Genomic DNA, 12,273 nt, shown 5'->3' with positions numbered 1-12,273 from the left:
TTCTTAATGATATACAAACAACAACACCCCCCCCCCCCGTTTTTGACGTATTACTTGTTCGCCTGAGAAACTACATTGATGCATTGTTTAGGCTCCATCCTGCATTTGTTACTGAGGCAGGTCTCCCGTCACCAGGGGGAGTTTTGCCAGAGTAAGGACTGTATCTTCATGATTTCAGAAATGAAGCTGTAATACAACTAAGTCAGCTATTTATCTAATAAAACTACTTTTTTCCTGCTGCAGATTCATTGTTTTGTTGCATAGTTTCCACATGCATTTTATTTCGACTAAGCCTGCCAAATACCTCACTCCCAGTTTCTCATTTTACTCAGCGCTGATTAATTAAAAAAACAGAAACAAAAACCCCAAACCCAGCCTCCCTCCGCACCGCCTCTAAATTTGTCCGTCTCGTGGCCTGGACTTTATTTCAGCAGCGTTGTTATACAGCTTTGTAAACACTTACCTTCAGTTCATGTTTTATGTTCCTTTGTACTGTGAGGTTCCCAAACGCTGGATAAATAACTTTCCAGAGCAAGGAAGTTGACTGTAAAGGACTGTCATGTTCTTCTGTAAAAACACTGTGATCTCATTCTGGTAGAGCTCACGCAGCCACGAGCATTCCCGGCTGCGTGTGCGCTGCACTTGTTTGTCCTAGTAAATTACTCACAAAGTTTCTGCTTTGCTTGGCAGGCTGCACTAGCCCCTCCCTTTCTCTGTTTACAGCCTGTTTCAAGAAAGGGGAGGAGGTTGTGCCCAGAGGGGAGTGGACTGTTGGCTTAAATTTAGCTAAATTTTAACGCCTTCAGATTTACTATGAAGATACCTCGGCTCCTGGAGCACTGGCTTGTTTCGCTGCGCAGTCAGTTACATTTGTGGGTTTCTTCCCATTTGAGAACCTACTGCGTTCTCACTAAGTGAAGCTTTCCAGTCACTTGGCAGCTATTGTTCAGGAACAGACTGGTGTTTTACATCAGAACCTGCTATTGGGAAATACAGTTTAAGGTTCTGTTTTTCTGGACATGCCATCTAGATAGCAGAACAAAGTGTCCAAGCACTCCTCTTGTGTACATAAGAAAGAACTAGCATGTATCATGAGCTAATAAGGAAGAAAAATAAATCCACAATCCTGGTTTAGCTGTAACAAAATGTATGGGTATAGAATGAATGTATACTGCATGTTGTGGGTGGGTATTATGCATTCGTTTGCTTTCAAATTAAAAAATATCCAGAAATGGAAAAACAAATACTCTCAGAGTGCTCTTAATTCAGCCCCTCCTGCCTCCCTAGGATTTGGAGTTCTGTAAGTGTGTACAGTACTGACCCATATATATATTCCTTAAAATTGAGCATTTCTATATTATAGAATGAGAGAGTCGTTATACTGGTTGAACTGTGGTTTGGCAGTTTTTGAGCTGCATTTATGCTGTAGCCATTCTCTTCTTGATATCAAAGTTGCTTGGGTTGTTATAATACTTTTCCCAGGTAAAGTGGAACAGCAGGATTTACTGCAAAAATGAAGCACTCATTGCTGTTCACAGTACATTTAAATTGATACCATCAAACAAAAGTAACATATTGTCTTATTTTCTTCCCTTCACTTATAGTTAAGTGTTCTGATTTGGGTTTAAGCAATAAACGCCAAGAAAACAGCTGTTGATACCAAAAACAAAAGAGGTGTTCATTGAACAAACACTGAGAATGTCTACCTAGTTTGCCTGGATTTCACCCCCTTTCCTCATATGGTTTGTTTACAAGTGATATCCTTGCTCCCTTGGCCTTATCAAACACTAATTCATGCTGGATACTTCAAACTAGCCCTAAGAGGCAGCTTATTCTTATATTTTTAGGGACACCATGTACATAGGGAGAATTGTACACATGCACAGGATATGAAACAAGACTGCATTATACATTGGAGGTTTAGCTTTATAATTTGTCTATATAAATTCTTTCTGAAATGGACAGATCCACACAATTTTAAACACTGTTGTATTCAATTGTGTATGTTTTTATTTGGTTTAGAAACACAACTCATAAAACACTCAATTTTTTGCTGTGTAGACTTAGACCCCGTGTTCAGAAAATAATTTTCTACTTAAAATTTCAATTTATCATGTAGAAAAAATAACTCAGAGTGTATTGACTCTGAATACTCATTAGCAAGCTAAAAATATGGATTGTCAACCACATAAAACCAATAAAGCAGTCTCTGAATAGGCCGAGAGCTCTTTCACACTGAGGTTCAGATCCTGTCGTATATAGTGTTCCCACAAATCCCATTAATTTTACAGAGATTGCAAATAAGGCTCATTTTGTGATTAAAGAGTACATAGGATTTTATTGGACCATACAGATTTTAGTCAAATAAAGATTGAGATAATTGGAAAATCATTGTCAGAAATGCTGCATTTATACCCTCATCCTAACTTGATAATTCACCAAGTAATTCATCAATGTGTCTATATTGGAGCATGTAAATATTAACAAGTATTCCCTGGTTGGTTGCAATAACGATATTTATGTATCCAGAATTACCGGTCATGGATCACTTACATTTTCAAAATGAAAGTTTTACTCCAGGAAGAATAGCCTCCTAACTTAGCAAATGAAGAATTAAGGGAAAGGGCAATGACAGTGCTCCTTTGGTGCCAGTAATCTCCAAGCCTAATAACAAGGAATCTTTTGAATGTTTTCTTCTTTTATGCACGTGCCACAGGGATTAGCAGGATAATCACTGGATGGTCATAGAAATAGCAGTAGTTTAAAATTAAAACCAAGACACCCAGATTAGACATGAAAAAATGTTGTTAATAGTAGGGCAATTAGGGTGAGTCACCCTTGGTTATAATGCAGGTATTTGATAGAGCACAGATAAAATACTTTTAACATTAGCAATAGAGGAAAATCCTGCTTGATGCAGGGTGTTGGGCTAAATAAGAGTCCTCTTTCAACCCTGTCATTTTATGTCTGTGTGGTGCAACCAGTGACCAGTTTGACTGATGAAATGCTTGTAACTTTGTGCTGTCAATCCAGTGATAGAATATGGTTAATTCACTGCAATCTGACGAATGAGAAGCCAAGGCTAAATGACATACCAGAGGTGGGTTTACAAAATAGCACTGAACCTAATGTGTGGGAAGTTGGGCAGAGAATAGAACAAAACCGTCTCTAGTTTTTGGAGTCACTACTTTTTGGCTCAATCCTGTGAAATGCTGAGTGCTTGAAATGAGTGTAGGAGGGGAGGGGAGGGGTGTGTGTGTGTGCACATCACTGGCAAATCAATGGAAGGGAATATTGGCTACACTGCATTCTCATCTTCCTTAATTCCCACTCCACTACGATTCACAGATTCACAGAAGTTTAGGGCAGTCTCCCAAGTTCATTCTTGTCAAAGTCTAAAGCTGCATCATAGCAAAAAACATCAGTCCCTTTGACTCAGTTTCCCATTCTATTTTTGCCTAATTTTTGCACCTAATTAAACATGCAGTTTATGACTACCACCTTGGGCCTGCTTTCAGCTCTGTATTTGACCACTTCCCATCCAACTCCTACACTTTGCACTCCATTAAAATTTCTCTTACTGGAGTCTCTCAGTACCTCCTCTTGGCCAAGACTTGGGGTTTATATCTACTGTTTTCTTCTTCATTGATTCATTCCTACTTCAAAGGTCTTGACTTTCACATGGTTTTCATTTTTCCCTCTCTGAATATTCCTTCACTATCACATTTGTTGATTTCTTCCTCATATGAGTCTTCCAGGTGGTGTTCGACTGGGTTTTATCTTGGGGTTTCCTCCTACAAATATCTCTCCACTTTTGATTTATCTGCCCCTCTCCAGTCATATCTCTCAGACCAGGCCTGACCATCCTCATGAATGCTCTGCCAGTAGTTTAAAGATAACATAACTTAAACTAAATGTCCCATATTCCTTCCCAATTAGTCCCTTTTTTCTGTCACAGTTGACAATCCTACCATTCCCTGGTCACTAAGGAATATAATCTGGGATAGTTTTTACCACTATCCCCTTGACTTTCACCTCTGCACTTTATCCAAATCTTGCTAGTTTTCCTAGAACAAGATTTTTTTTCTGGGTATGCATTAGGGAACACTAGACTGGCCCTTATTACTTGTCATCCAGTCTATAGCAAACTTTCTGACACCTCCCTTGTCCCACAGGTATCTACTGAAAATATTGCTGCTTAAATCCTACTTCAATCGCACTTGTTGCTTTGATCATGCTACCTTCCTACTTTATGTCCTCCTATCCACAAATAACTGCTTTTTCAGCACTTCAGGAACAAACTTCTAGTCTTTATCTTCAAGATACTTTAACTCCTTCCTGTTGAACCCTTTTTATCTTATCACGTGACTAGCTTCTCTTTCCACTAAAGATGGCAATCTTCAGTCTTCCTTCATGTTGATCTTTATGCATAGAAACGTATTCATAGATTAACTTGTATTTTTGCTAACTTGTCCTTCAAATCCATCTCTGCTGGGACGTCATAGCAAAATGCTGATTGAGAATGACCTGTTACTGACTCGCAAGACGGGGTTAACTATATATGATTATATGTAGAGAATGCAAGTGTTTGTGAGCCCAAGTTCACTTCATTAGATGCTGTTGTTGACGACTCCTCATCTTCAATCATTTTTAGTAAAACTAAGAATCCTTCACATTTTGTACCAAGTTAAGATATGCTGACTTTTATTTCTGTTACCGTGACACTTGTATCCTTTCCCTTAGTCGATCCTGCTTCTGCTCATCACATATTGTTTGTCAGCTTTCTGAGAGTTTGTATTGGTACAGAGCCCAACCAGTGAGACTCAAGTCATGACTCTGCACCCCACTTCTCTGATTTAGTCAGTCTAGTAGTGCCCAAATTTTCTGGGCTGCAGGTGGGACGAGTGGTGTGGGGTTGGTCTCTGAGCCAGACCAGGTGTACAGGATTGGTCTGTGGGCCCGATCCAGCATGGGCTAGGCACATAGGCATAATCTAGCATGTCACCCCAGCCATACATGCCTGGTCCCACAAGCTAAATCAGGTATGCCTAATCAGGCCCTGGCGTACACACCGGATCAGGCCTGCCCCCCTACCTCTGCAAGCTGGCCCTATCCCATACACAAGGCCGTATCATCTGGCCGTAGGGGCTTGGAAATTTGGTGGCGGGTGATACTGTTAATTGCTGCCACTTCCCTGCTGCCAGATTTCTGGACCTGTGGCCAGATGACACAATTCTCTGTGCCAGAATTTGAGCACCAGTGAATTAGTCTATAAGGTGAAACTCTACCCTGCCTTCTATCTGTATGCCACTGGAATACAAATTGTTAAACAGCAATTAACAAATTAGTTAAAATATTCATATACCTGTGTGGGCAAGAGGAAAAAAACCATAATGCAATGGTTTAAATGATGGCAAGTGGTTTTTCTGTGTGTTTGGGGCCTCACTGCAGGACTCTGACTTTGAAAGGAGAGGAAGTGACTCAAAATAGCATTAGTTGTTTTATTTGAAATGGAACAGCAATCCAGGTTTGTATTCATTTTTGTTTGTATCACCTTTTTCTTAAAACTAAAACCTGGGGACAAATTGGAGAACACTGAATATGGAAGATTGCTTAGGGGGAAGACAGGGGCTTGGTTAGTTTAGAAACCACAAGAAAATTGCAAGAAGGCATCTTTCAGAGCAAACTGCCTTATCTCAGCAACTAACCATGTGGCAGCAAACAATAATCTAGGAAATCTGTAGTTAGGCCTGGGTCATGTGGCTGTTCTGGTCATGTGGAGCTTTCAAGTTTATTGATACACACTGAAGGCCAAGGACTACTAGATCCTCAAAGATATTTAGGTGCCTAGCTCTCCTGTGTCTTGGCCAAACTCCTTCATCTTCTAAATCTGGTGTGTCATTCTGGGGGTTGCCATTATCTTGCTAAGACAATGCTCTCCAGCTCTTTCACATAGCTAAGTGTCAGTAAAGATCTGGTATTTTAGGATTAAAAATAGTGAAGAGTACTTGTTTATAAAATATGATTCAGTTTTCTGTTTATGGTGATTATAACATTTTAATTGCCTGCTTAAAAGTGAGTATGAAGAATTTATACTGCTGGATATTACTGTGGTTAGAAGAGAAGTGTTTCTTCATAATGGAAGGCATATTATGCCTTATGCTGTTTCCCAGAAAAGTGTCATATTCTGACAGTGAAAGAGACAAGTTTATGTATTTTATTGCTTGCTTTTCTCAGAGGAAGATACCCTGCTCCAGTGGAACAACCTCTGAAAGCAGAACAAAAACAGAAAAAGGCCATGAAGTGAACCTGGTGAGATTCCTGCAAAACAAGTACTGGGAAAAGGTGGGAGGAAGTGGGGTGCTGAGTTACATAAGGATATGATGTCCTAGAAGTTTGGATCCTGGGATCTGTGGGGAAGGAATTCAAGATCCCTGGAGGCAAAAGCCACCCATCTCACTTTCTAGATCCTGCCTTCCCATGCTCTTCCCCGGTACCAGGTTCAGCAGGGACTCTATTAATTACATCCCTCAAGCATCTTTATGTTTTAATTGGTTACCCAGTAGCTGAATGTTAGATGAGTCTCACCTTTCTCTTGCTCCACCCCTTCCTGAGTTGACATTACTGCCAAAAGGTCTGTGCAGTGAGGTGATGTGTCTCACTCATCCTGGGTGAGTAAAGCTTGATCCACCCGCCAAGGGAACATTCTGGCCTTGAAGGCCATACAGTGGCCCAACAACAGTTTGTTGCTACAAAACCTGAGGTCTTGGCTTTTTGCACAGTTCTAAAGAAATAACAAATGGTACAACTTTAGAAAAAGCCAACTTAAATTAAAGCACACCGACTGTTGCTCATCAATTACTTACACTTCCTCTCAAAGCCTGAACTTCTTGGGTGTCTGGAACTGGAGAAATGTATTTAAATTTCTCAGAGATGTATTGATTTTTATTTTCATAACTGTCATAATGACAGTCTTACTGGGGAAAACAAATAAGGTATTGTGAAGAATTTGTGAATCCTGTAGAATTTCTTTTCCTCTGTGTATAATCTGGAGAAGAGAAGACTCAGAGGGGACTTGGTGGCAACCTATAAGTATATTAGGGGTGTACATCAGGGCCTGGGGAAGTATCTGTTCACCAAGGAGCCACAGGGGAGCACAAGAAATAATGGGCACAAGCTGAATGAGGATTGCTTCAGACTCGACATAAGGAAAAACTTCTTTACAAGTTGAGTTCTGAGGGTCTGGAACAGAGGTGTGGTACAGCCACCCTCCCTGGCGATCTTCGAAAAATGTCTTGGTGCCCACCTTGCTGGGGTCATCTGATCCCACCGGTCTTTCCTGCCCAAGTGCAGGGGGGCTGGACCTGATGATCTTGTAAGGCCCCTTCCAGCCCCTAACGTCTATGAATCTATGAATAGGTGCTGACAATGTAAAATTAATTAAATTTAATTTGAAAATGAATAACAAAGGTTATTGTGCATAATACGTTGCTTCTTTTCATATTTGGATCAGTAAAAACCTATCCATGTTTAAAGTTTAAATCAACATGCTGCAGAATTTCCTGTGTGTTACATGTGTGTGTGTGTGTGCTGGCAATGTGTAGGGGGTGCACATACATCCCCTGAGATTGGCTGCCACTGATGCTGCCAGCAGTGCCTGTGGGCATTCGCTGTTTGCCATCCTCCCCCTCACCGCCTATACTGCCGACGGTGATTGCCCGCAGACGCTGATCTCTGGTTGGTGCTCGCCGCCACCACCCCCTCTCCCCCTGCTCCACTGCCGCCACTGCCACGGCTGCCTGCGAAAGCTCCCCGCTCGGCCTGCCGCCACCTGCGGGCGGTTGCCATGCCCCGCCAGCCTCAGGAGGCACGCAACATTCATGTATGTGTATGTATGTCATAGAAAGCTCAGGGCCTTCTGCAATATTCAGTGGTGGGGAGGAGAGAACACACCAGACTTATCCCCATGACACCTCTGCACGTGAAATTTAAAACTAAACAGAAATTGCAGTGCCTTTTAATATGAAATACTGTGGCTCTATGAAACTAATAAGGAAGCAAGGAGAGAGCAATAACTTCAAAAAGAATTCTTTATGGATACTGCTACTCGGAGTTTAGCAATGGCTTAAACAGACTTGCATAAAGGATGGTTTATTATTCTACTGTATTTTAATGAACTAATTTAGTCAAGCACTGTACTCTGCCGTCTTGAAAGTAATGCACCACTTGCGTGGTTGCACCCCAGAATAGCAAAATCAGTGGGACTAGTCTTAATGATTGAAATTCAAACTAATAGTTTTTATCTTGTTCTGCAAACACTTGAAAACCACAGTATACCAGTGCACAGAGCACTTGTGGCTAGCTTTAACAGAAAATAATGCTATATGAAGCAAAAATACAAAATAAGAACTGGAACTGGGTACCTCAAGATCATGGCTTATGAAGGAGTACTGTACTAAGGTACTATTTGAGAAAACACAGGAAGCCACAAGGCAGTCTTTTGTGAAGAAGGACACAAAACTGTTTCTGTCTCATGCCTGTATAAAATAAACTATTCATGCCTTTTATGGGGCAGCAAGTGGCTCAATTTCAGAATTCCATCATCTATAAGAACTATTTATTTAGGATCTTGGAGGAAAAGAAGGTCTGTGAACTAAACAAACTGCTTCTGGCCCATTAAATTAATGTTATTTTACTAAAACAACTCAATACCTGGCAATCAAAGTTGCAAAAATGACTCCAATACTAGGCATAGCCCAGATGTGGACAGCTAGTGACCAACTGAGTTAGTTTAATGGAAATAATAGTTCTTTCTTAACAGAGGTACCATTTGTTAAATTCATCAGTGTTCTGTGACAAGGAACATGACTGAAACTTGGGGAGTCATCAAGCTATTCCCTGTAGACATTTTGCTGCCAGGTGCAAATATTGACAGTTAATGCAGATGATGGTTTTCCTGGTAACTGTTAGAGAGTATCACTTCCTGTCAGTAAAACAACTGAATGGTGACCTGGAGACTTATCAGCAGGGCATTGCTGCAGCTGCACAGGAGAATCGCGTGGTGAAACACACTAAGATTCTCCAGCCTCAGACTGCAGAATTTACTGAACAAAGGTGTCCATGAAATGCAGCAATACAAACAGAGTAGCTTTTAACCAGATAGTTTGTACAGGAATTATTAGGTAACTGGTTTGAAATGGGGTTTACGGTCTAAAGGGAAAGTTCCGCTGTTGACCTCACTGGAGTTATAGAAGGACTGAAATGACTTGAATTCATGTGAACTGTCATGGATGCGTATATTCTTCTTTAACCTGACACTGAAAGTTCAAGTTTTCTTCTATTCTTGACATTTGGTGACCATACGTGACTCATGCAAGATGTATGGATATTATTAGCTGACACTGTGAGCTCAGTTGTGTATTATTTATTTCATCTTATATATCCACATATGACGGCTGAAAAATATTAATTCATTGACCTTAAACATTTTGGGAAGAGGGATAACATTTTTACGCCAGTCTACAAATGGCCATTAACGAGCTGTAAGATCATTGGAGCAGAAACTGGTTTATTAACAGATTGATTCAGAGCCCACTGATATCAGTGGAAGCACTCTTTTTGACTTGAAGTGGTTTTGATCAGGCCAAATATGCTTTTACGGTTCAGTCCTATTCTGCCTTCAGCCCTCCCCTCCACTCTACTGGTATTGCTGGTATTTAATGCACATTAATCAAAATTCCCTATGAGTGGTGTCATGTTTTCTTGCATGACTGCTCTCCCCACTCTGCATCAGGTGCTGCTTATAAAAATCCACGAAGCGACTACATTTTTCTGCAGAACTGGCTGTAAAACTCACCTGTGGGGTATCTAGAAAATGCTTAACATGGCTGGTATTGTGCTGATACTGTGTTATACAATCAAACCACCTCACTGTCACCTCATGCTCTCTCCACCTGTTTGTTGTATCTAGCTATTCTCTCAGTTTAGACAACAGGATCCTTTGGGACTGAGACTCATTCTCTTGTATTCATAGAGTTTTTAGCACAATGGAGCCCTGATCCCTGATTATCAAACACATTACCACAATACAAATTCATAATCATAAATACCAGTACTGGCCATTAAACTGCAGGGTATTGATTAAAAAAAACCCCTATCTTGATAAAGAGGGCAGTTTACACCAGAGCACTGTTGGTTCAGACATTATATAGACATGCAGGTCACATCTTTAAAGTTTTCTTTCAAACATGAGATTTTTTGTAAATACAAAAACTTAGTTTCTAAGTTAGAGTTCTGTAAGAAGAAAGGAGTGCATTATGTAGCAAATTCTGTGACTAGAGAATGCACAGAGCTCTGCTTATTAATTTCTTTTTAATGCCTATTTCCTCCTCCACTAATGGGTGGAAGCTAGAGTAGTAATTAGTTTGTCACGGAGCCAGTTTCTAAGAATGATTGATAAATTGTTGTGTTTACAGAGCCTGCTGATTTAGAATGAGCCCGGGGACTGAACCACAGTTAGCAGCATGGACACTGGGACAACTCACATACATCAATTTAAGCACCTGCACAGTGTGCAGGATTGGGATCTAAATTTGGCCACTGGAAAGCGCAAACAATTCTTGTTCAACTCCTTGCATGTAATTATTGCAGCTTAAAAATACAGGAGTTCAGATGAATCATTCTGTCAAAAACATTTGATTTCCGTTTGGGTTTTTTATGCTACCTTAGGGATCAACTCAACTTCCACTGAAGTCAGTGAGAGACTTTTCCTTGACTTTAATGGTAAATTCATTGAACTAACAAAGCATATAAAGAATGTCATGGTGACAAAGGAAATGGCAATTTTGGACTTTTTCTACCACTTTAGGATTTATGAAATGGACTTTAAAGTTCACCTGATACTTAAACGCCTACTGTAACTTGGGCCTAATTTCTCTTATGGAGAGAAGATAGGTACTCAGATACCACAGTGAACATTAAGTATAAATACCCAAATAGGTTAATAAAGGTACAGTTGTTACTTCAGCTCTTGTAAGTTGGTTGTTGCTGACAGTCTGAAGCAGGTCTTTGTTATAGTGATGAAATTTGCCTCTAGGTTTCTCTCTCTCGTACTACAGACTAAATGGAAATACAGCTTAATAGCTGGATAATTCGTTTAGTTGCTCGTTATAGTATATTACAATGCCTGTTCACTGCTCTTCAACATGATTTTGTAGTATAGTTTTCTGTAAACTTTACTGTTGTAGATGTGAATGACGTATTTAAAAAAAAGAAAAAATCTCTTTAGAGTAACTAGACTGGTTTTTCAAGGAAGATTTTTTTAATATTTTTGTTTAGCAGAGACTAATCAGGTGAACCAGTTTGGGTCTAAGTCCTCTGCTGGCATAACACTATATTTAAAATAACCAAAAAGGAGAGAAATAGGAATATTATATATACTTTATCTTTCTAAATAATACAGAAATTCAAAGTACAGGTTCAACATTTACAAGAAGTAGTAGCTAAGAAATAAAGCTGAATACCATGCAAGCATGCAGAGTAATGCGCACAAGAGTGCGTCTCCTGTGGATTTTTCCTTTGGACAGTCGATAATAAAAATCAGTAACAGGCACAGATTTAAACAATCCCTTTCTAAAGACGGATCACTTACGGGCTGTATATAATCTTCTGATGGTAAAAGCTATCCATCCCCACTCACTTGATGTTTATATGAATTACAAGCAAATTATTATGCTGGGCTGTTGAAAAATGAGAGCGAGCTATAATGTGAACTTGTCAGAAACTCACCTGGTAAGCACTCCCCTGTCGTTTGAAACTGTGCTTCTTGATAGCCTGCAGAAGCATTTTGCTCATCAAATCGGAACGTTTTCAGAGTAAATTCAGGAAACCCTCGGCTATCTCATTTCTCTATTAAAGGTAAACAATAGTAGAGCTTAGAAAGAGAACGCTGACTCCACTGCCCGGCTGCTCTTAGTGGCACTGAACTCTGTATTTACATGTGACTTGCCCCTGCACATACATATACACATAATCCTTTAAGCTTTAGCTGCATGCTCTGATTGGCTGAGAGCTCTGTTACAAAAACAAGCCCTTCACAGTGATATTTCTAAGTGATTAAGTCAGGAGAGTTAAGGGGCATTAATCATGTGGCCTCAGTGATCACTGCCCTAAGGCCTAGTCTATTTAACCATGTTCAGAATCACAAAAGCGTGTTTTTTTTTTTCTTTTTTAAAGGATTAAAAAAGGAATAATTGTGGTTTGAAACCCATTAAA

General features: G+C 40.0%; 1 protein-coding gene across 6 annotated transcripts in view; it reads right to left on the bottom strand.

Moving 5' to 3' along the window:
• The window catches only part of GPR146 (G protein-coupled receptor 146), a 78,891-nt gene that overhangs the window by 5,525 nt on the left and 61,093 nt on the right, over positions 1-12,273 (bottom strand). For 3 of the 6 annotated variants that reach the window (XM_019512920.1, XM_019512921.1, XM_019512922.1), the window contains one exon: positions 11,788-11,907. The exons of 2 other annotated variants lie outside the window; for them this stretch is intronic. The gene's annotated coding sequence lies outside the window, so the exon portion shown is untranslated. Of the gene's footprint in view, positions 1-463; positions 1,246-11,787; positions 11,908-12,273 lie in introns of those variants that run through there. One more of the 6 variants, XM_019512926.1, reaches the window with a different exon arrangement.

The sequence above is a fragment of the Gavialis gangeticus genome, unplaced genomic scaffold (assembly GCF_001723915.1).
Source record: "Gavialis gangeticus isolate Ggan-Ray unplaced genomic scaffold, GavGan_comp1, whole genome shotgun sequence".
In the NCBI taxonomy this organism is placed as follows: Eukaryota; Metazoa; Chordata; order Crocodylia; family Gavialidae; genus Gavialis; species Gavialis gangeticus.
Note: the sequence above shows the minus strand (reverse complement) of the source record. Positions and strands in the feature narration are given on the sequence as shown.